The sequence below is a fragment of the Ptychodera flava genome, unplaced genomic scaffold, assembly GCF_041260155.1.
Source record: "Ptychodera flava strain L36383 unplaced genomic scaffold, AS_Pfla_20210202 Scaffold_32__1_contigs__length_2955704_pilon, whole genome shotgun sequence".
Taxonomy (NCBI): Eukaryota; Metazoa; Hemichordata; class Enteropneusta; family Ptychoderidae; genus Ptychodera; species Ptychodera flava.
The window spans coordinates 2,222,575-2,244,265 of NW_027248354.1; positions in this window are offsets into that span (position 1 = coordinate 2,222,575).

Here is a 21,691-nt window from a genome sequence, read left to right on the forward strand (position 1 = left end):
TCCGGTATGTTGTGATGTTTATACGCAATGTACTTCATCCTTTGTTTTGAATTTGAACGAGTTTTTTTTAGACCATTACAATTCATTGTATGCACGTAATCAAGGAAAAATAGAGATAGCTTCTTTACCTATAAGCTTACATGGATTGTTTGTCAACTTCGTTGGTATGAATCTTACGCATTGATGTCCACATACATAGGGTCAGCAAAACGCCTCTTTAGGAACATGCACAATGCGCAACTGAAGATATTTCTGCATTGTGTATAATTATGCTAGAATGCGTCACAGTTTCACACACAAAACACAGAGGAACATAGACAGAGTGGCCACGGGTATTGTTTAAGGCGTGAAGCGGTTATGTAACCCAGCCATGTTCGCATCGCCTCACGTTGCTCTCGCCTATCTTTTCCGAAGAGTGCCGACCATTTATCCTTCGGTAATTTTCGGAAGTATGTTCGGCAAAGTTTGTGTTGTTGTTGTCGTGTGGTGCTGAGCGGAATTGATGTGCTAGCGATAACGGGAGTGTTTTGAGCTTCAGGAAAGTAAGTTTTACTGTTTTAAAAATTCCTCTCATATTTTTATGAATATATAATGAGTGTTTTTGAATCAAATTTGAAAGTCTTTTATCGATACTGTCTGGTTTTACTCAATGGTTTACGGTCAGTCATACCGTCTTTTACACGTGCGTCAAGGAAGGACATGTTTATGAAACTGCTGGCGGGTTATGTTTTCATTGGCGTGAAGCAGTGTTTCTTGCCTGAGAGATCAGACACAGTAACCAAGGTTGCTACGCGACTGGCAGTACGATGCCATATCGTCGTATTTTGAGCATAATCTCGTGTAATTATCAACCACAAACAAGGCCACCAAAAAGTTTAACACCTTTGAAGCTCATTTTAATATGAAAAGCCAATAGTCGACCGAGACGACCATGGAACAAAAGGCATGAGAGTGTTGCCACTCTGTCTATGTTTCTCTGTGCACAAAACAACTAAACATAATATACACTTACAGTATACACATCACCCTGCGCAAAACACAATCAACCAGATATGAATGCTGTTGGGTTGCTTTCCGATTGATTCAATATATGTTGAGTGAGGGCAAATCGCTGAGTCGGGTTATCGTTAAACTTGGCTTATCTAGGAGTTGTCGAGATTGAAGGTTGAACAAATGTAACAAAACCAAGTATTTGCACAGACCACAAAGCGCATATCACAAACAGCACGATCCGATCTTGAATATCACACATTGGTATACGGCACCTAACACTTTTGAGAAATCAGAAAAATTTGAAAATCCAATAATACCAAAATAGTTCCAATCGTGTTATAATAAACAATTAAAGAAAACAGCTAGTCATCATGCTTTCTTTTCTACGCACATTCGACGAAAAGTCACAAAAACACTTATAAATAAATATATAAAACCGTAGGTTTAAGTTCATGCAGTGAATAAATGTTTACGTTCTCATCGTGCAATAACCCATATGGAAAGTTTGAAAGTCAATATGCTAAGTGAAATGAAGAAAATTTTGGATCCATTGAAGTTTTCTTATTTTAACCAAGCTTGTCATTGTGACACCTTCATTTTCAGAGTTGAAAGTTTTATTTGATTAACATTCCAACCTTCCGCTTTTGTCAATTTGTAAAATTTATGTAAGTAGCAGCTAGGTCATATATGTCTTTTACTTTTATACATTTTTATAGGTCAGAATGCTCAGTTTTGCATTATATGGCAAAATGAAGGCAGGAATGAATAATTTGCGTAATCTCTAATGATCGATATTCTTGGTGTTTTTCGGCGGGTTTCATTGTCCCATCGTGCTTTGAATTAACTCGAGTCGGCTTAGACTGATAATCCGAAACATCAACTCATGCATTTAACATGAATCAATTTAAGACTCGCTTTTGGAATATGGCTCTACAAACTGCTGACTTTGTATAACCACTGCAGAATATTCACGTGTGAGTTGAAAAAATGTAGTGTCGATCTTCAGGCAGAAGAACTGCGCAGAATAAGTTTATTTTTTTTCTTTGCATACATTGCTCAGTAATCATATTTGGCTGTATGTTAATGTTTAGTTTGTTTATTTTTTTCGGGGGGGGGGGGGCTTGAAAATTTTTGATCATAAAGACGGGGGCTGGATCTTAAAATCCGATCTTAAAAATCCGATCAGATCACCTCAGCATTGTTTGTGAATATCCCCTGCATTGATCTCTAATAAATAGGCAACCTAAAATGCTGAATACTGCAGCTTACTGTCCATCAACTATTTTGGTAAAATCATTGTTCGCACAACAGTTATTCCGCGAGAGGACGTTTATGAGTTCAGTGTGAGTGTTGGATTGAGCTGAGGATTATGTCATGTCGATGCGGTCTCAGCGTTGTCTGTTAGTTTGTTTTAGGAACATTTTACAACGAATTCTAAAGTCCCCGATATGTCGCAAACAGCTTCCAGGGTCTAACAAGGGGGTGGAAATTCGGTATGTCTGTTCAAACATATGAGTGTGCTACTTGCATTTAAATGCGATCACTTACCTACAAACACTAATATTGGCAAGACCATTTTTGCCGGCTGCATGGTCCAGTCTTCGTCATTCCTTAACGGAAACCTCCAACGTTTCTCACCAGGAACAAAGAAATATATTATCTTATACTATGACATTTTTAATCTCCCGGGTCTTCTTTCACTGCCAGCAAGAAAATTCCCTCCTTTCGGCTATTCCTTAGTCGGGTGTTGGCATCTACAAACTGTGACATAGTCCAAGGAAGAATGCATGTTTGAGTCACGGGAAAGTAAAAAGGGCGATTTCGTTGGGGGCGCTGTTCATAACCGAGTGAAATTTCCTTCCATCAGAGTTATGTTTTACGAATGTCTAGGTGATGGCCAAAACTGCCTACCACTACGGTATTCGATGCTGATTGCTTTGTTCTACATCTATTACGAAAATGAACATTTCAAAAACAAGTTTAAGACTATGAGCATTAAAAAAAAACTTAGTAAAGTAAAAAGACTCACAACAAAGCATTCTAACCGAAAAGAGATGGTCTTCTTTCCAACTTGACTTAAAGTTACCCAGGTTATTTGGTTTTATTTGGATATTCTTCTATTCGGTTATTTATTGTTTTTATTAATTTAATTTAGTCAGCTAACCGCGCGGCAATCTTACATATCTGGAATTAGCCCTCTTGAAATATGAATCTCTCCGTCGAATTTGTGGATTGTATCAGTAAATATCACGAAATTTAACGCCAGAGAAATAAAATATGCACTTTTTGGATTCTTGTTCAGCAGAAAGTGCCGAAGTGTGTCTTAAAGATGTTTGAAGAAGTAAGCACGACGTCGGATATAATGAAACTTTCTAAACTCACATCGTGCATACGCCCTCAATGTATGCCGTGTATTATGTAGTGCCTTCGTTTTTCATTTTACCTAACCTTCAACCTTTATCCCTGAGTATTAATAGATCGTAATGTCCGTGGCAGGTTTATCGGCGTTCCATTCGAATGACGCTGAGACGCTTAAACTTTTGAACTCCGGCTGGCAACGCATACATGAAGATTTAGATCCGCACATGTTTACCGCCAAACACTGTGTTTTTTGTTGTTGTCGTTTTGACCTTCTTTTTTAAGTGTCACTATTCTAAAAATTGTCACTAACCTGTTTGCAAATTTAGATGAACTAATGATAAGATCAACAAATTGAACACAAATTAGATTAAAACATATTTGATTTAAGACATTTCTTGTCACCACAGTTTTTTTAAGGAAAAGAAAGGTGGTGTTTGCATTCAAACCTTCCCCCCCCACAGAAACTAAACATGTTGGACCAGTCACCGTCTCTTAATCCTACTGTTCTCAATGTTTATCTCATCAAAATATCTATCGCACGCTTTTAGCACCTTTCCCCAGGTTCTTGAAACTAATTGGTTAAAATTGGCTGTTCTTGCCATCTTGGTTACCCTTTTAAAAATGGTTGGGTAGCTGACTTGGAAAGCAACGTTGTAATTAAAAGTCTCATTAGCGGTTTAGCGAAACACAGCAAAACATGACACATTGCAAGTAAAATAATGGAACGCAGCTGTACACATCGGCTATTAAATTACGTGGGAGTCGTGTGGTTAAATGCTTTGTGGTGTGGTCTGATTGCGTAATTGTTTAGTGACTATTCAGGTGTAGTATATTCTCATGCTATGCAATATGTTATGTGTCGGCCAGAATTGCTAGAAATTAGCCATGGCGAAACGAAGCCGGGGTCGGTTATGTCTGACTGTGACCCTTTTGACGCTTCGTTTTGGAACTCTGGGTAGTTCCTGTATCAGTCACTTGAGTTTATGGGTTTTGTTTTGTTCTTGTTTGATTGCTTTGCTCTACTAACAGTGTTGTTAGAATATATATGAGTGTTGTTAGAATATTTATGTTTTGATTTGTTTAGCTGTGTTTAAAACGCTGTTACCACGTCGTTGTTGTTCGTTTGTTTGTTAAGTCTTGCCTTCACTAATGTGTCTTTTATTTTTTTGTGTCATTTGTATGAGATTATTATTTGTTTCGGAAAGATTAGTTTCAGTATTCCATGGGATATCTTAGGCCGGATATCGTGCCATGATCTCCTCACCAACGTAGTATTATTGGTTGAGTGAGTAAATGAGTGAATTGGTAAGAATATATATTTTCTTAAAGGAGATTCTCGCTCCAGGGTCCATTCTGTGGTATACAGCAGAAAAAAACAAAAACAAAAACAAAAAACGTTTCCGTAAGAAAGTTCAGGTTGGGCTACTCTTGGTCTTTTCCAGTAACCATGAGCTACTGTCAACGTAGCTAATGCACCATAGGTACGATGCTGTGTGGACCTTTGTGTACATGTTCTGGTCACTATGTTACTGCACCGCAACAGAGGGAAACACTGTGGACGAATACAAATCACCATACACAGACTTAGGTGGCTGCAGAGTTTGCAAGTGACGTTCATCGTTAAATATCAGCCATGATTTTCAAGGTAAACGTCGAGATATGCACGATGAACGTCATCAGTTTTAGAGTTTTCCCGAACTACATTAGCAATTTGTTGGTAAACAATGTAAACAACAAAATGGCTGCCGCTCCCCGCCTGGAAGCGATGTCGCCGACGTAAAACTTGAAGGGCTTCGAGGAACACGGGTATTTCTGGTTGCAAAATACGGAAATATCACGTTGAGTCTTGAAATGTTTTCCATGGTATTTTTTGCCAAGTTCTAGCAAACATTCTGCGTTCGCACGGCGCCGGCACTGTGCAGGGTCTCCACCGAACAGGTAGTGAGCGCGTGGCGAGACAGCGATGTCGCGCGCGCCTGACGACTGTTGACATGGCAACTCCAAGGGTAAACTAACAAAAGGCGTCCTCTCCGTGCGAGCTCCGTACCGTACGAAGATCGAAATCGGGATGGATTTAAAGCTGAGCAGTTTTTGATCGGTTACAGTTGTAATAGCATATTGCACCTTAAAATATTCCTTCTGTATGACGATTTTTGTATCCCGGTGTCTTTCTTCTTGGGTTTCATGGAGATATGGACGACTTGCAACGATGTCGCGCGTGATGTTGACATCTTCGTCGTATACTTTATGAATGAAGCCTGTTCACATAAACATTCTGATATTTATGCGCAAGGCGTAATATTATTATTAGTTAAAATTCCCTAAAATTATGGGCATGGGTATATTATATATCGGCTATTACCCAATATCGCCTGTTGCCTGTGTCGTATCAGCATTCGTGTCATTTGTGCTGCGTCAGACAGTCGATTTCGTCTCGTGTCTGACGCAGCACGAATGACATTCATGCTGATACGACACAGGAACAGGCGATATTGGGTAATAACCTCTAATTGTTTTACCTGTCAGTCAAAGGATATAGTAGTTCATAGTTATTTGTTCACTCTGTACAGAACGAGTTACCTTACACAGGTCAAACGGCACCAATTAATTTTGCTATTTAAAATGCTACAGTTATTCACAGTCTGTCGATAACAGCATGATGGACGGTAATGCTCCTCCCACAAAACAAATGTGAATGTTTTTCGTGGTCGTTCAGAAGCTAAATTTATTTATATGGCCGCTTTGCATATATAATAATCACAAATAAAGAGGGGGAGAGCGTGATCTGTTTCCCATAACTGCCAGGAGAACACGCTAATTAAAAGATTGTAGAAATAAAAAAATGAAAGCTATATTCCTTATGAAAGGTTTGTACCGAAACACCGTACTAACATCAAAGACTGAGACAGTGCTGCTTACTCATCGCTATAATAAATATCGGTCAATGTTTTGTCCTTGTCACGACCTGTTGACTATCAGAAGAGGTAACCGCAATCAGTTACTACGGTCACCGGTTCGACTGTAGAACTGTACATCTAAAAGGAATAAATGTTTATTCAGTGCATTGAAGTCAGTCAATGCGTACTGACACTTTCGTCTGCACAGAAGGGTTGACTGTGATGTTTAGCCAATCATCATTAACACAATTGCAACTCCGGAGTTACATTGTGCGTGCCAAAGGGACGTTGATGCACTATGCTATTCTTGCCTGTCAAAATTCTCTTAAATTTCAAGCTTTCTATTGTAAGCCAAGCTGCTGTACTGTTGCTTATTTGAATTCACAAGAGGGAGAAATTCCCCCCCTAAAGCCCCAAAGTGATTTCCCACAAAGGTCAACGCCGGTATGTGCTCAATACTAGAAGGAGGGATTAGTGATAATAACGTCCATCATGTGGACCATTTACATTTAAAAATAACACACTTGCTTGACATAGAGAATATTACCAATCCACCCAAAAGGTTGCAAGGCAACGACTTTGGTCAATATAACCATGCATCCCTGTCACAAACAAACAAAATCATAGCGGAACCTGAACCGTAAATTAACCTGATTCTAATAAATTATAGTACCAGCTGCGCTCTCATATTATAAAATTAGCAGCCAATCCTAATCATATATTTCAAGGTTTGATGAAATCGCTCGAGGGCACCCTGACTTTCTTGGTGATGGGTGGATGACCTGTACTGTTTAATGCCTATCTGAGCTATTACTTGTGAAAATTCCAGACAAAATGTATTGGCCTTGATCGGACTGGACACATTTAGGAAGGTCAAATAAAGTGAAAAATTTGACCAAAGTTTTCACTATAGTCTTTGCCTATGTTTCTCAGTATTTATGTTTCTCAGTGGAATGGCTTCTGGGGACCGAGTGGATGTACACATAATTATTAACATGTACTCATTCCTGATCTTGTGTTTGGCAGGGGCCAAACACAGTAAAGTACTACTACTAAATGGCTCTTGAAATGCAGGAATTTGCTCTATTGGCCCTGGCTCCTGATCTAAACTAGGATTGTCGGTCACAAATGGACTTGTAATGACCTTGTCCCCGACAAGATCGTTTCCACTGTTTCCTCGAAGTCCGCCTCAAACGTTTTCTTCACCTCAGGAACCCCTCTTCATCCCCCAGAAAGACTACCGCTAAGCCATGTGACTTTCACTGCTCTGCTCCCTTCCTCGCTTTCGCCAGTGACTGTGACCATACTTATATTCGGACACCAGAAAGCCTGCTTCGTCACGCATCTTAAGCTTTGACTATGCAAATCTATTTTGTAGAGACATTAGCCTCTTGATAGCCACTTTTTTGCTCTTGCACCTTACATGCACCTTTCGGACCTCTCGGGACCCCGCAGGGCCACCTGCAACCAACGTACCATGCAGGGCTACCTGCCACCCACACACCATTCCAAAGCATTCCATGCTGGGACCGCACAGGAGCACCTGTCCCCCCAGATCATTACTACCCTCGAGCCGTGCCGCCAGCCCCTCGGGCCCGGAGTCCCATTATTTCATCTCCACATTGCACAAGCACCAGCCGACATTGCACAGGGGCACCTGTCCCCAGATCATAACTTCCCCCAAGCCGTGCTGCAGCCCTTTCGGCCGTGAGCCCATACCCCCCCCCCCCGAGCCGTGATGCCGCCCCTTGGGCTGTGACTCCCATCCTTTCATCTCGAACCAAGTGAGTCAACTTGGTTTTTGAGCGTCACCCCCATTGCACAAACACCAAACATCATTGCACCCTCATGCTGGGGCCACACAGGGGCACCTTTCCCCCTTGATCATAACTTCCCCTGAGCTGTGCTGCAGCCCCTCGGGCCATGAGCCCATAACTCCTCCGAGTGGTGCTACCGCCCCTTGAACCGTGAGTCCCATCCTTTCAACCCAAGCCAAGCGAGTCAACTTGGTTTTTGAGCGTCACCAATCCATACTTACATACACACATACACACATAAAACACTTTCATTGGGTCTCTCCGTCCGGTCTGTCAGACTTTCCTCCGCTTGCGCCGTCCATTGCATGTACCCCCACTCAAAAGGTGGTCTCACCGGCCCGGCGGAACCACTTTCACTTTTGGTTTTCCAAAGGTCTGCAAACACATTTTTGCAACCCAAACCTTTGCCCGAAGAGTGGCGGAGACCCGTCACCCAATCTTTGATTATTTTGTGCTTAGTTGTGACATAGTATTTTGCCTAGTTTTTACTTTCTTAGTTTTGCTTGACATTGTGTTTTCCGTAGTTAGGTTATCACTGCTTTGTATTTGTCCACTGTCGCACATTAAAATTCCTTGAACACCATATCCTGTGTAGCGGTGTGTGTTTACAAAATAAAGAATTGTGTGTTAACACAAATCTAGTTTGTAAGTCCACGGAGCTGGGCCGCCTGCAGAACAAACATGTTCCGAAGTCACTTTGCATTGTTGACATAGGCAGCTTAGTACCTGCTTTCCAGCTACCCATCTTGCTGATGTTGACATCTTAGTACCTATCTAACTACCTATCTTGCTGACGTAGACATCTTAGCACCCGTTATCTAGCTACCCATCTTTCTTGCACACAGCACTTGACCTCAGCCTTGCTTCAAGCTCCTGGTCCAAGTCCATTCATTCAAGGTCATCAGGCTGCCTGCCAAGCTTTTCCGTAGTTAGGTTATCGCTGCTTTGTATTTGTCCACTGTCGCATATAAAATTCCTTGAACGCCTTATCCTCGCTGTGGTTGCTTGGAGAAGAGGCAAGTTATACTCTAACATTTACCGTTTTCGAAAGTTGCCAAGAAAGCGTAACTTCTATTTTTAAGGGGTCTCCTGTTTGCTATGGTGATGAATTACAGCTCTATTATTAACCACGACACAACCTGATAACCCTGTCAACCTTATTAGAGGGCAATTCAGACCCAGTTAAAATGGCTGAAACAAGCCTCTGGTACATGCTCAAGTTATCGTTTATATTTGAAAATATAACCACCTGGACAAAAACACAAATGAATTGACATCGAGACTCAAGCTTACACATGGTTTTCAACGCATATTGTACAATTACAAAACATCATTATCATGGGCTCTCCTATCTGTATCAAAGTAGCGATTATAGTGAGAATAATATAAAGGTAAACTGGCGACACTTGAATAGAAAAGTACGCTTAAACAACTCAAAACATACCTGAAAGCAAGGTGCTGTCTAAACAAGCTGACCATATATTTCATTTGACAGATAATACCTGATGAAAAATGGACCCTGCCGTGTGGTGGACCTTTGTAATAGTCATTTTTAGGAAGAAATAACACGAAGACCCGAAAAGAGGGAAGTAGATGCTTTGAGTATGCTTTCGTTCTGAAATGAGTGGATATTGCTGCTGCACTGAAAAGGTGATAATTGAATTTTGTAGTTTCACAGCATTTGAACTCAAAATATTCCTTTGAATGGCAGTAGCTGTCCTAACATTCGACCTGTACTGTGTCCCTATCGAACCACTGTAGGCTTAAAGAAAGGTGAGTAGGTACAATGCTTTTCACTTGCCCAGACGTGTCCGCGGCATTTTCTAAGGCTCGTTGTGTGAACTCGGGTATCAGCGATGATTGGCTTGTTTGCTAGCACTGTTAGGACTGCCTGAATTTATTGTTGAGCCCATCCGGGGTCTATGACTGTTTTAGCCACACAGACCTATTCGATAAGAAATTCGCAATATCACGGGCAGGCACTGCTCGACTTCGGAGACAAGGAACGTTCGACGTCAATTCTTTGTCTGGAAGAACGACATCGACGCCGATAAACGTATTATAAGTTATAGGCTTCCTCACCAACATTCTAAAATTACTACTCCTACATATTAATGACCAGCTGTTACAGAAAAGACAGGAATGAGAAAACCACATTGCCTCATTTGGTTATCAAAAACGACAAACTTTTTTTCATAAAATCTTTACTATAGCAATTTAGAATGACCTATGTTCATACCCGTTTTAGTTTGTGGATTTTAGTTCTGCAATCTAAATTGAACATTCACATAGCAAAAGCGCCGTGTTTATTACCAGGAAAATGATATGTAGTGGTACAGAATATTTCACTGGACAAAATGCTCGATATACGTTCGGTATATTTATGTATTATGTAACGTATACCTTTGTATATGGAACATTCCAATACGTTGATATGCGTAGCGTATATCTATGCAGATGATGAGTATACGTACGGGCGACATTTTTAATTTTTGTGCTTCTCATCTCCAGACCGACTGGAAATTTCAGCTCCGACATGAAAATAAAAAAAAATATTTGCGCGGCCTCTGAGCCGATCATCCTAGTATGTAGTTTTCATCTGGGCTGAACAATTGCGCGATTTCCGCTCTTTGGTATGCTGGGTGCCGCCAATTGTACATAGGCGGGGCGACCCATTGCGCACTGCACTGAGCTGGTGGAATGGCATATCAAATCGTACATGGAAGGAACTACTTTGAGTTCGATTTTGATACTTTTTGAACTGCTTCAATAAAATGATGTTGACACAATACCACACGTAAATTTTGGGACGTTGATTTTGCACATGTAAGCCTGTCAGCCAGTTGACAGTTACGTTCACAAAGTTCATTGCCCTAGCTACATTAGGTTTCTGTGTCACATTTCTCTCTGTACGATTGAAAAAAGGAGACAACTAAAGTTTTTGTGCATGTTATGAATGTCCACAACACTAGAATGTAATTCTGGTTTTAATCAGATTGAATCAAGCTGTGATGTAATTGGTCCGGTTTTTGAATTAAAGAACAAAGACTGACTTTTATTCAGGCAAATAAACCCCAAAGTAAACTGTCGGTGACAACCAGCCTGTCTGCTGTAGTCTATAGAAGCTTTGGGATGGGTATCCGTCCGGCGTCCGGCGTCAGTCTGTTTGTTTGTCTGTCTGTTGTCGTGTCTGTCTGTCTGTCTGTCTGTCTGTCTGTCTGTCTGTCTGTCTGTCTGTCTGTCTGTCTGTCTGTCTATATGTATGTATGTATGTATGTATGTATGTATGTATGTATGTATGTATGTATGTATGTACGTACGTACGTACGTACGTACGTGTATGTATGTATGTATGTATGTATGTATGTATGTATGTATGTATGTATGTATGTATGTATGTATGTATGTATGTATGTGTGTGTGTGTGTATATATGTATGTATGTATGTATGTATGTATGTATGTATGTATGTATGTATGTGAGGTGTCCATCCACACAAATATCTTGAGAACAGCAGTACTTAATATTTATTTGATATTTGTTGTGTAGATGGAAAATATGATTTAGAGAAATTATTTTTTTAATTTTTTGATATTGTTGAAAATATGCAAATTAGCACCAAAAAGACGTTTATGGTAAGAATTCTACTTCCTCATAACCGCTGGTCAGACAGCTTTGTTATTTGTAGATAGGCCCCTAGGGATTACCAAACTTAGATTTGTTCAAATTGTGATGAAATATGCAAGTCTGTATTTTTAAGGATTTTTTTTGGTCCTTTTTGGTCAAAACTTCATTTTATCAAAACCGCTCCTCTGACAGCCTTGGTATTCAGTATACAGGTTCCTAGAGATGAACTAAATATGATATACTGAATATATGATGAAATCTGTAATTAAGCATAATAAAGCATAAACTGGAGTGTGTAAACTGAGTGTGTGTCGGGTTTTGAAACATCACCTCATCCCTTGGCGAAAGTTATTAGGCCCGCCAAAATCGGGTAAAAAATCTTGCACCGCGCCGGCGTTCGATTTCAAACTCGATCGAGTATGAACAGATGGTAGAGTTAGAGCAAGCAGCTCTGCGACATCTATGAATGCACAGTGGATTTAACAGCCGTACCAGTTAGTTTATCTCCAAGAATTATACACGTCCTCAGACGTAAAATGTGCCGAATTTACCATCTTTAGAAAGGAATTTGTGAGCGGATTAGGGAAAACGTGAAGTGAGTACACTGTAAGCTGTAGCGTCAGAACGCGTTCGTGATTTTGTGGCTGTACGAATTAAACATTTCAAAGGTATTTACGTCTGCTCTTGTATTCTCGTTACTGGCTTGCCTTAATAGAACTAGACTTCTTTGAAGAACCTAAACGAAAGTTTGACTACTAGTTTATGTTTTACGCCCGCCGCAATTTTAAGCTCGAAATACATCTTCTTCAAATTGTGAAAACCTGTGTCGACATCTTAATGTTTAAATTGTTGGATTTAAAAGTGCATCATATAACCTCCCTTGAAGTGGAACGGCCCAACAGCAGAGTAATATCAAGAAGTGATACGTTTTCATCACTCCTTAGCAACCATTTTTGGTGAGTACAGCGAGTAAAAAGCAAGGTCGATGTCAGTTGATTTCTTCGCTAAGTTCGGAACGTCCGTAGGAAAACGGTCGTAACCAAACTATGCATGTATGATAAATAGGTTATTACACAAAAAATGGGCGATACCGCCCCGTATTCGAGTGATGTGTCTGTATTTTGACTCGTTGCTGCGCAACTCGTCAAAATACAGACACATCACTAGAATACGACGCGGTATCGCCCAAACTTAAAACACTTAAATCACAGTGATGTGTCTGTATTTTGACTCGTTGCTGCGCAACTCGTCAAAGTACGGACACATCACTCGAATGCGACGCGGTATCGCCAAAACTTCGTGTAATAATCCCTAATGGCATAGGTGATGGTCTCAAACTAGGAAGTTCAAAGTAAACTGATCGTTTAAAATACTGAATTCATTGCCAATGCCTCGTCAAATATACACAGCTATCACTGATGTTACACTGACGCTAACTACTATACATGTGGTTTAACTTCGCAGTCCCAAAGCAAAGGGAGAGAAAATAATCCGTGTCCAGAATACTCAATTGTTATCGCCAAAATCAAATGTCAGTCGAAAGCTATAGTTTAATGTCGTAATAATAATTAAAGCATGGTTTACATTAAAATGTATTTCCAGTGGGCCTCTAGTAATATACTTCATCCATATCTTCAAACTCTACGCCGACCGACTACTTATCCAAGACGTGATCATGAATAATATTAAACGTTCTAAACGTTGTTTCCGTGAAGCGATATAGTGATCTGACCACCACAACAAAAGCTACAGAATTCACTTTGGCTAATGCATTCCATATGACATTGACGTGTATTCTGCAGAAGAATTACGTTACAACAGTGATGACAAGAATCGCGTTTTAGCTTTGTTCAACAGAGTAGCCATATAAACCCGTCCACTTGCATTTATAATATAACCTGTAGCTCTTACAATTTTGTACACAAAATGATAGTACAGCTTCAGTTAAAATTTCATTTAGATTATCGCCTCTCAGTTGGAATAACAGTTAAATTTATAAAATAATTTATAGTATCATCATCTAACAAAATAACAGAGGTAAATAGGAAGCTGATATAGTTTTATCATCACATCAATGATAATATGTTAATAAATGAAACCACAATCATCTTAGGATTAATTGAAAATTCATTGATAAACATTTTCTCTACGTAAATGGCAATTTTTGCTTTAATGAACTCACACATTTCTTCATTGTGAAAATATAATTAAAAGATCATACTGACATGTCAAATTACAATCACTGTTTAACATATAACATAAATCTCAACTACTTACATCAAATGAAACAACAACCAAAACAACCGCCGTCGAATAAAGCAGAAACTCTCCATCATAAGCTGATATTAACTCTTAGTACGCATGTCACAGTTTGTGCTCCTCTTTGGTTTAAAGAGTGTCAAGAACCTTAATGAAGTTTGAATGACTTTAGTCCTGTGTCTATATTACACAGACACGAATGTTTATGTTATGATCGCCCGGACATGTTTGTATGCAGTTTATTTCGCTTCTTAGTTCCTCTTACATGATAACTTGCTAGTAAATCAGTAACTAAACAGAAATATTGATATTGAAAAAAAAAAGATATTTTAGTTTCCTACGACACTACGAGCATCTCTGCCAACCGGTACAAATCGACAGATTAATTAAAGTTGTTACAAACGATGTCCCTCTTCGTATTTGCGTTGAACAAAATTGTTCTTTTATAATAATTTACAACTCTGATTTTAAATTTTGAATTATAAAAGAAGAAAGTATACTCAAACTATCGGTATGCTACTCTTTACACTATAATTAGTCCTGGTATATTTTTTTACAACAGATTTGAAGAGAAATCAGGATATAACGTACTTGTAATGCTGTAAATTATAGATGCTGCTATTAAAGCTATATTTCTGTCTCGGTTTGATCAACCCATAAGTTCGTAAACATTGCTTTAAACTGAAGCAAAGGGGTTAATTATTTACATTTTTAACCAAACCTTTCGAAGTAGCATTGGTATTCGGTCAGTCTTTTGAAATGGAAGTTTTGAATGCATCATGTATAACCTAGACAACACACGTTGCGCCAATGAAGGAGTGATATTTGCCCTTTACAGACTCATAAAAAGCCCGGCCCCTCTGACAAATGTCATGAACTGCCTGGTATTTATGGATCGAGGGAACTGTTCAGATGGACAAAATGCCTGTCGTCCGAATCGTTGTTGCACTTCTGTATACAAACCTGAAATATTCTTTCTTCGTCGGTTACACAGAGTTAAAATAGTTGTTTCCTCGCTCAGATTTCTAGATGGTAAATACATGATGTGGTATATATATTATATATATATATATATATATATATATATATATATATATATATATATATATGCACCCGTTCCGTGATACATATCTAAAATCAACTTACTAGGGCTGATACGTTCATTATTCGTATGACAAAGTCAAATTGTCAGTACAGAGCTCGAATATATCAAAATTTGGCGAGTTACTTAAACCATCAAAATGATTCTGCGGTGGTAGTTGTCAAGGTTACAAGTTGATTATGGCAGTGACTTTAATCATGGGGCAGTTCTACCGAAATCCAAAGTTGCATAGTCAATCGTTCCCTCTGGTTGTTTCACGAGTGCGCTGACTCCTGACCCGGGAGCATGATCCAAGTCAGCGTAGGTGAGACCCTCGATGTTATTGTCTACCTTGCATTTTCATACAAAAGTCGAAAAGTGCTTACTTAATATTTGTTCATTTGCCCTATTCAATCACTTGACAGAGTTGCGAGAAAGCAACCGTTCAGTAAACTTGACTTTGAGTTTTACCGTGTATTTTAAAGATTTTGATCAGTAACTTATTTAAATTGTAGCTCTGAATTTGACCGTAAATGCATATCATTGTAAATATAGAATAGGCTCGTGCTAGTTGCTATTTTTTATAATTTGAAAGACGAATGCTTCAATAAAAAACTTAATGGTTAAACGCTATGCAATTTTGAAGCGTATTTTTTGAATGAAAGTGTTGACCACTGTTACATACAACATGAGACGTTCTGTTGGCGAAAGAAGATAAATATACCGTCAAAGATGCATATCAATTTTTTTACAAACAATCATCTGTCTGAAGTCATCATAAGAAATAATAATATTTTGCTTAATTCACGATAAACAGTATTTCCCTTGGTTTTCAATATCTGTGACTAGTCATAAAAACGGTAAAATCATCATAGAAACTTCTCCCTATTAGTTTCTTTTTACACTTCATCACACTTAGCTTGTGTTCTAATATATTTCTGTTTGCCAAATAAATCAAGTGCACTTTTCATACTTATGTTTAAAGTTGACTGGAAATTCTCCCTACTTACTGTTAAAGGTGAAAACGTCTCATCTCTGAAAACAAGAAAACATGGAAACAAAGTTTAGTTGCAGACCAAACTTCTTCCTGCCTGGAACACAATTATACAAGACCAGACACAGCAGTTAAACTGCTAACTAATAAACAACAATTTGACCAGTACATACAACAAGTGTTTTTGAAGATGTCTCTCATCTGATGTAAAAGAGAAGAAATCTCACTAATTGTCATAATTTGCTTGGAAAATAACCTACCAGATACGGCAATAAGTACTGGTATCCCTGCACATAAACCAGCTATCAAAGGGATGCTTGCTTGTCCTTGAATGGGAGAGAGCAGACCATATAAAATAAATATTAAATAAATAATAAATAAATAAATAAATAAATAAATAAATAAATAAATAAATAAATAAATAAATAATTAAATAAATAATTAAATAAATAAACACATGCTTATAGTATGGTGTCAATTAATAAAATACTTTTATGTACCCAATTCATAGGTGAAACTCCTGGTGTAATTAGTAGCAAATTGCTCACCTTGTGATAAAATTACATTGAGCTGTATTTCACGTTGGTCTTTTCCAAGATAGTTTTCAGCAGTGCAGATGTACTTCCCTTCATCGTTTTCGACGACAATAGTGATGTTATAAATACTACTGTCTTCTCCTACAGCGAAATTTTCGCCATCTTTTTTCCACGTAACGTTTGCATCTGGGTAGGCATCAACGGTACAGTTAAGACTCACAGAGGACCCTATTATCACGTCCATTGTCTCATTATCTTCGCCTGAAATGCTTGGTTTGTCTGGGAAGGTAATGAAGGTGTACGAACATTTCAATAAATAAATACTGGTCGTTGCATCGTCAAACTATTGTTCGATTACTCTTAACGAGTTATTTTCATTCAATATTTGTGATGTAGTACATTCCAGTACATCGGGTCACTTGCTTTCTTATTCAATACTGCAAATGGTGATTAATTTTGTCTTAAAATCATTCATAGTTTTTTATGAAGTTTGATTATTATGGAAAACCCTTTTCATACCCGTTGACATTTTTCAGCCTTGGACATCGATTACCAGTTATATTTGTTGCCTGCATCATATGTGCGTCATGACCTCTATCATTAAAAATCAAGACAACATTTATAGTTTGTGTTTGAGTCTCACTTCAGTGGGCCAGTAGGTTATTTTGATAATATTTTTCCACTATTTTTCGGTATCATTGTCAGTTTACACCATGTTGAGATACACATCAAATAACCCAGTCCGTACATGTAAAGACAACATTGTTACCCGTTGACTAGTGAAATCAGGTTAAGAAAGCAGTTAAATGTAAGTGATTATGGCTACATGCTTCACACATTTGTACGCTATACATATGATGACAAGCTAAATTAAAGCTGCAAGCAGCGTTGGCGGTGCCCAAGCCTAATATTACATATACACACAAAAAGCATAATCAAGCAAGGCGGCCATGTTTTTTTTTCAGATGATACTTAAGATTGGAGTCTTTTGCTTCTTGTTAAGAAGGAAATTGACCATGATTTCATAGTTACTGTTGGTGTTACTAGTAAATGTAAGTTTTACGCAAAATCCAATATGGCGGCAAAACCGCTTGACAGATCAAAATGTCTTTTGCAAGCATGAAAGAGATCACTTCAAGGATGACATGAGTAAAATTTCGACTCAATCGGTGGTTTAGTTTTGGAAAAGTAGATTTTTAAAGATTAAATTGGTATTTTTCGAAAATCCAATATGGCGGACAAGTCATGTGACCGATCCAAATGTCTTTCGCAAACTTGAAAGAGATCACTCTAAGGATGACATGAGTAAAATTTCAGCTCAATCGGTGTTTTAGTTCTGCAGAAGAAGATTTTTGAAGATTAAATTGGTATTTTTTCGAAAATCCAATATGGCGGCCAGATCACGTGACCGATCGAAATGTCTTTCGCAAACTTGAAAGAGATCACTCTAAGGATGATATGAGTAAAATTTCAGTTCAATCGGTGTGTTGGTTCTGGAGAAGAAGATTTTTAATGATTAAATTGCGATTTTCGTAAAATCCAAGATGGCGGCCAAATCACGTGACCGATCCAAATGTCGTTTGCAAACTTGAAAGAGATCACTCTAAGGAAGACATGTGTAAAATTGCAGATTATTCGGTGTTTTGATTCTGGAAAAGAAGATTTTTGAAGATGAAACTGCGATTTCGCAAAATCCAATATGGTGGCCAAATCACGTGACCGATCGAAATGTTTTTCGCAAACTTGAAAGAGATCACTCTAAGGATGACATGAGTAAATTTCAGCTCAAACGGTGATTTGGTTCTGGAGAGAGATTTTTAAAGATTAGAAGGTTTTTTTTCGAAAATCAAATATGGCGGCCAAAGTCACGAGACCGCAGGCAATTTTATTTACAAAATCTCAAGACCTTAGGTCATGCTTGCTATGTAAAAAATTCAAATTGACCAGACCCCTAGATCATCAGGAGAAGCCTTTTTAGGTTTTTGGAAAATCCAATATGGCCGCCAGGTCACATGACCAATCAAAAGCTCAAGGGTCAGGTGCACCACTTCTCATTGGCCCCCATCATTGTACCAAGTTTGAAATGTTTAGCATAGGCGTTATTCAAGTTCTAGGATGGCAAAAATTGACACAAGAAGAAGAAGAAAAATTCCAACGAAACCAATAGGTGCCCAAGCTTGGGCTTGGGCACCTAATTATAGGTGTTTCATCATGATCTGGGGAGGGGGGTGTAAAACAGGACTTTGTATTGGCATACAAATAAAACATAGGCGAAGAAGATAAGGTCATGGACAGTTACAGCTGATGGACATCTATATAGTCTGATCGACAAAGTTGGACGAATACAAAGCCACTGCTCTTTTAATTGGAAGTGTTATTTGCATGTCAACGAATTCGTAATTGGCAATTTCTCCAAATGCTTCTACCTACTTAGTTTGTTGTCTGATTTTCCCTTCCTATTACCAACATCTAGAATACTCACAATGAACAATGATGGGTATTTTTGTACTTATTGCACTGTCTACACTTTGGTCTGCAAATGTTGTGTTGGCTTCACAATAGTAGCTGCCGTTGTTCCAGCGTTGCATGACCCCAAGGTCAAAGGTGTGATTCGTGACCCCGTCCTGATTCTCAACACTGTCCACCTGGTTCACAGTTTCATTGACGTGGAGTAGTGAAAGGGAAGTTGGATCTGGTACACCGTCAGTCACTGTGCATGTAACTGTAACTTGAGTTTTGCCTTCTTCAGCTGCAGCTGATGGCCCGACGATGTCAACAGTTGGCAAATCTGTTGACAGGTGTGAGAAAGAAATGTTCACTGGCAATCGGGTCAAGGAGAAAAGAAATCTAGAAAACAAGTACACACACACAAACGCGCACACAGGCATATATATATATATATATATATATATATATATATATATATTATATATATATATATATATATATATATATATATATATATACATACATACATACATATATATATATATATATATATATATATATATATATATAGTATGTATGTATGTATGTATGTATGTATGTATGTATGTATGTATGTATGTATGTATGAATATGAATGACTGTTATATAGCATCATGTAAATTCAACTTCATGAACTCACACTCAACGACGACGTAGGTTGTGTTGTATCTAAAGTAAACATCGTCGTTAAAGAAGTTGTCTTAGCTGTGCAATTGTATACACAAGTGTCATTACGATTGGTAATCTCGACTGAGTAATAAAAGCCGAAGAGATTATTAAAGTGTCCTTGGTTCAATAAAAGCTGTTAACGGATGGATTAGAATCAACTTCAACTAGCTTTCATATGAACATTACAACTGTTTAACAGTATGCCATATCATATTTACTGCTATGGCGTTTTATAATGAACATGTCCCCACCGTAGATTTTGTTTGTGTTATGGAATATATTATGTATTCGGGTTACATTACACTCCATATGTAGGGAGGAGACCGCAATCCGAAGTTGCAACAATTTAATTCAGTCATTAAAAACTAAACTACCTTACGCAGAGTTAATGATACATTAAAGTGCCTTCGATCGTGATCTTTTTATTGAGAGGGAAGTACCGTAAGATATTAAGTTATTTATAATGGAGAACGTCAGCGTTGATAAATCTGATTAAAAAAATAAGGAGACAAGGAAAAACATTTGGCAAGTAGCCCAGATTAATGAGTGTGATTTTATGGCAACATTTCGTTAACAGAAAGATCACGTTATTCATCATAGTTTCATTGACTAAATTAATTGCTAAACTGACTATACTTTTATTTGTTAAAGCCTATTAATCTCAAGAATACCTACATTGTACATTAAGATAGAAAGCCTCGTCTTCCATCGCTGTTTCATTATTCCAAAACGTTGTATTGGCTTCACAAGTATATTCACCACTTTGATGTCGCTGAATGACTTCATATTGCAACGTTGCAGTCTGACTGACCTGATTACGATTGTATAGCCATTGAACATCGGGTGTTGGATTTCCAGTGACATTGCAAACTATGATAAACTCCCTCCCTTCAATTGTATGTGTGACGTTATCAAACATGATGATCTCCGGTGAATCTGTGACAACACAGTAACGATTTGATGGTTTAAGAATAATTGAGCATTTGCAACATTAAAGTAATTCAATAATTCAAATGAGACCAGTTATATTTGAAATGAAAAAAAATGTTTTCAGAGCAGGCACATATCTCATATTACGTAATGTTGCAGTGATGAACCAAATCTCTGTCATCTCAAAACTACAAAGACGCTGTTATACACAGAATGTCAATTTTAGATCAATTTAAAACAAAACGGATATTTATGTGACTCTTATAAATAATATATCTTAGTAATAATTCATCTGTCTCGATACCACTTTCATTACCTAACGTGTTCACACGCTTGAGCTAATGTAGCAGCAGTGTCTATCTGTCTATCCCTGTGTGTGTGTGTGTGTCTGTCTGTCTTTTTTACACAATAACTCAAAAACGCCAGAACGGATCCAAGTCATATTTAGTAGATCGGTACCATATGCTACTCGCAAGAACTGTTAAGATTTTGATTAGTGTGGCATGCATATTATAGAAGTTGTGAAATATCAGTTTTTTTCATATAATGGTTTACTATGGAGACAGTTATGATATTGTCGGCATATATTAAGAAATACTGCACACAATTAATGAAACTGAGATGACAATCTCAGAACAGTATATGGTACTGTGAGTGTCATGTCAATTAATTGCTCATTTGCATATTTAATGAACTTTTTAAATTAATGATATAACATTTAAATTCCTTCACCAAAGTGGATATTACATGCAATAAATATTGATCTGATAGATATTTAATTTTACTGAGGACCAGTGTCAAATTAATAAGTAACTCATTTGCGTATTTAATCAAGTTTTGTAATCAATCATATTCCGAAATAACAGCACCAAATTTAATGAAATCTGCTGTAGACACAGATCCGACAGATATTTTACTGTTTTGTGAAGCATTTAGTAGACTAAGTTAATCAAGGCTTCATATTCATATTAAATGCACTTTGTAATTGGTGATATAAATGAAATCATTGAACCAAATTTGGTGGAACCTGCTACAGGGAT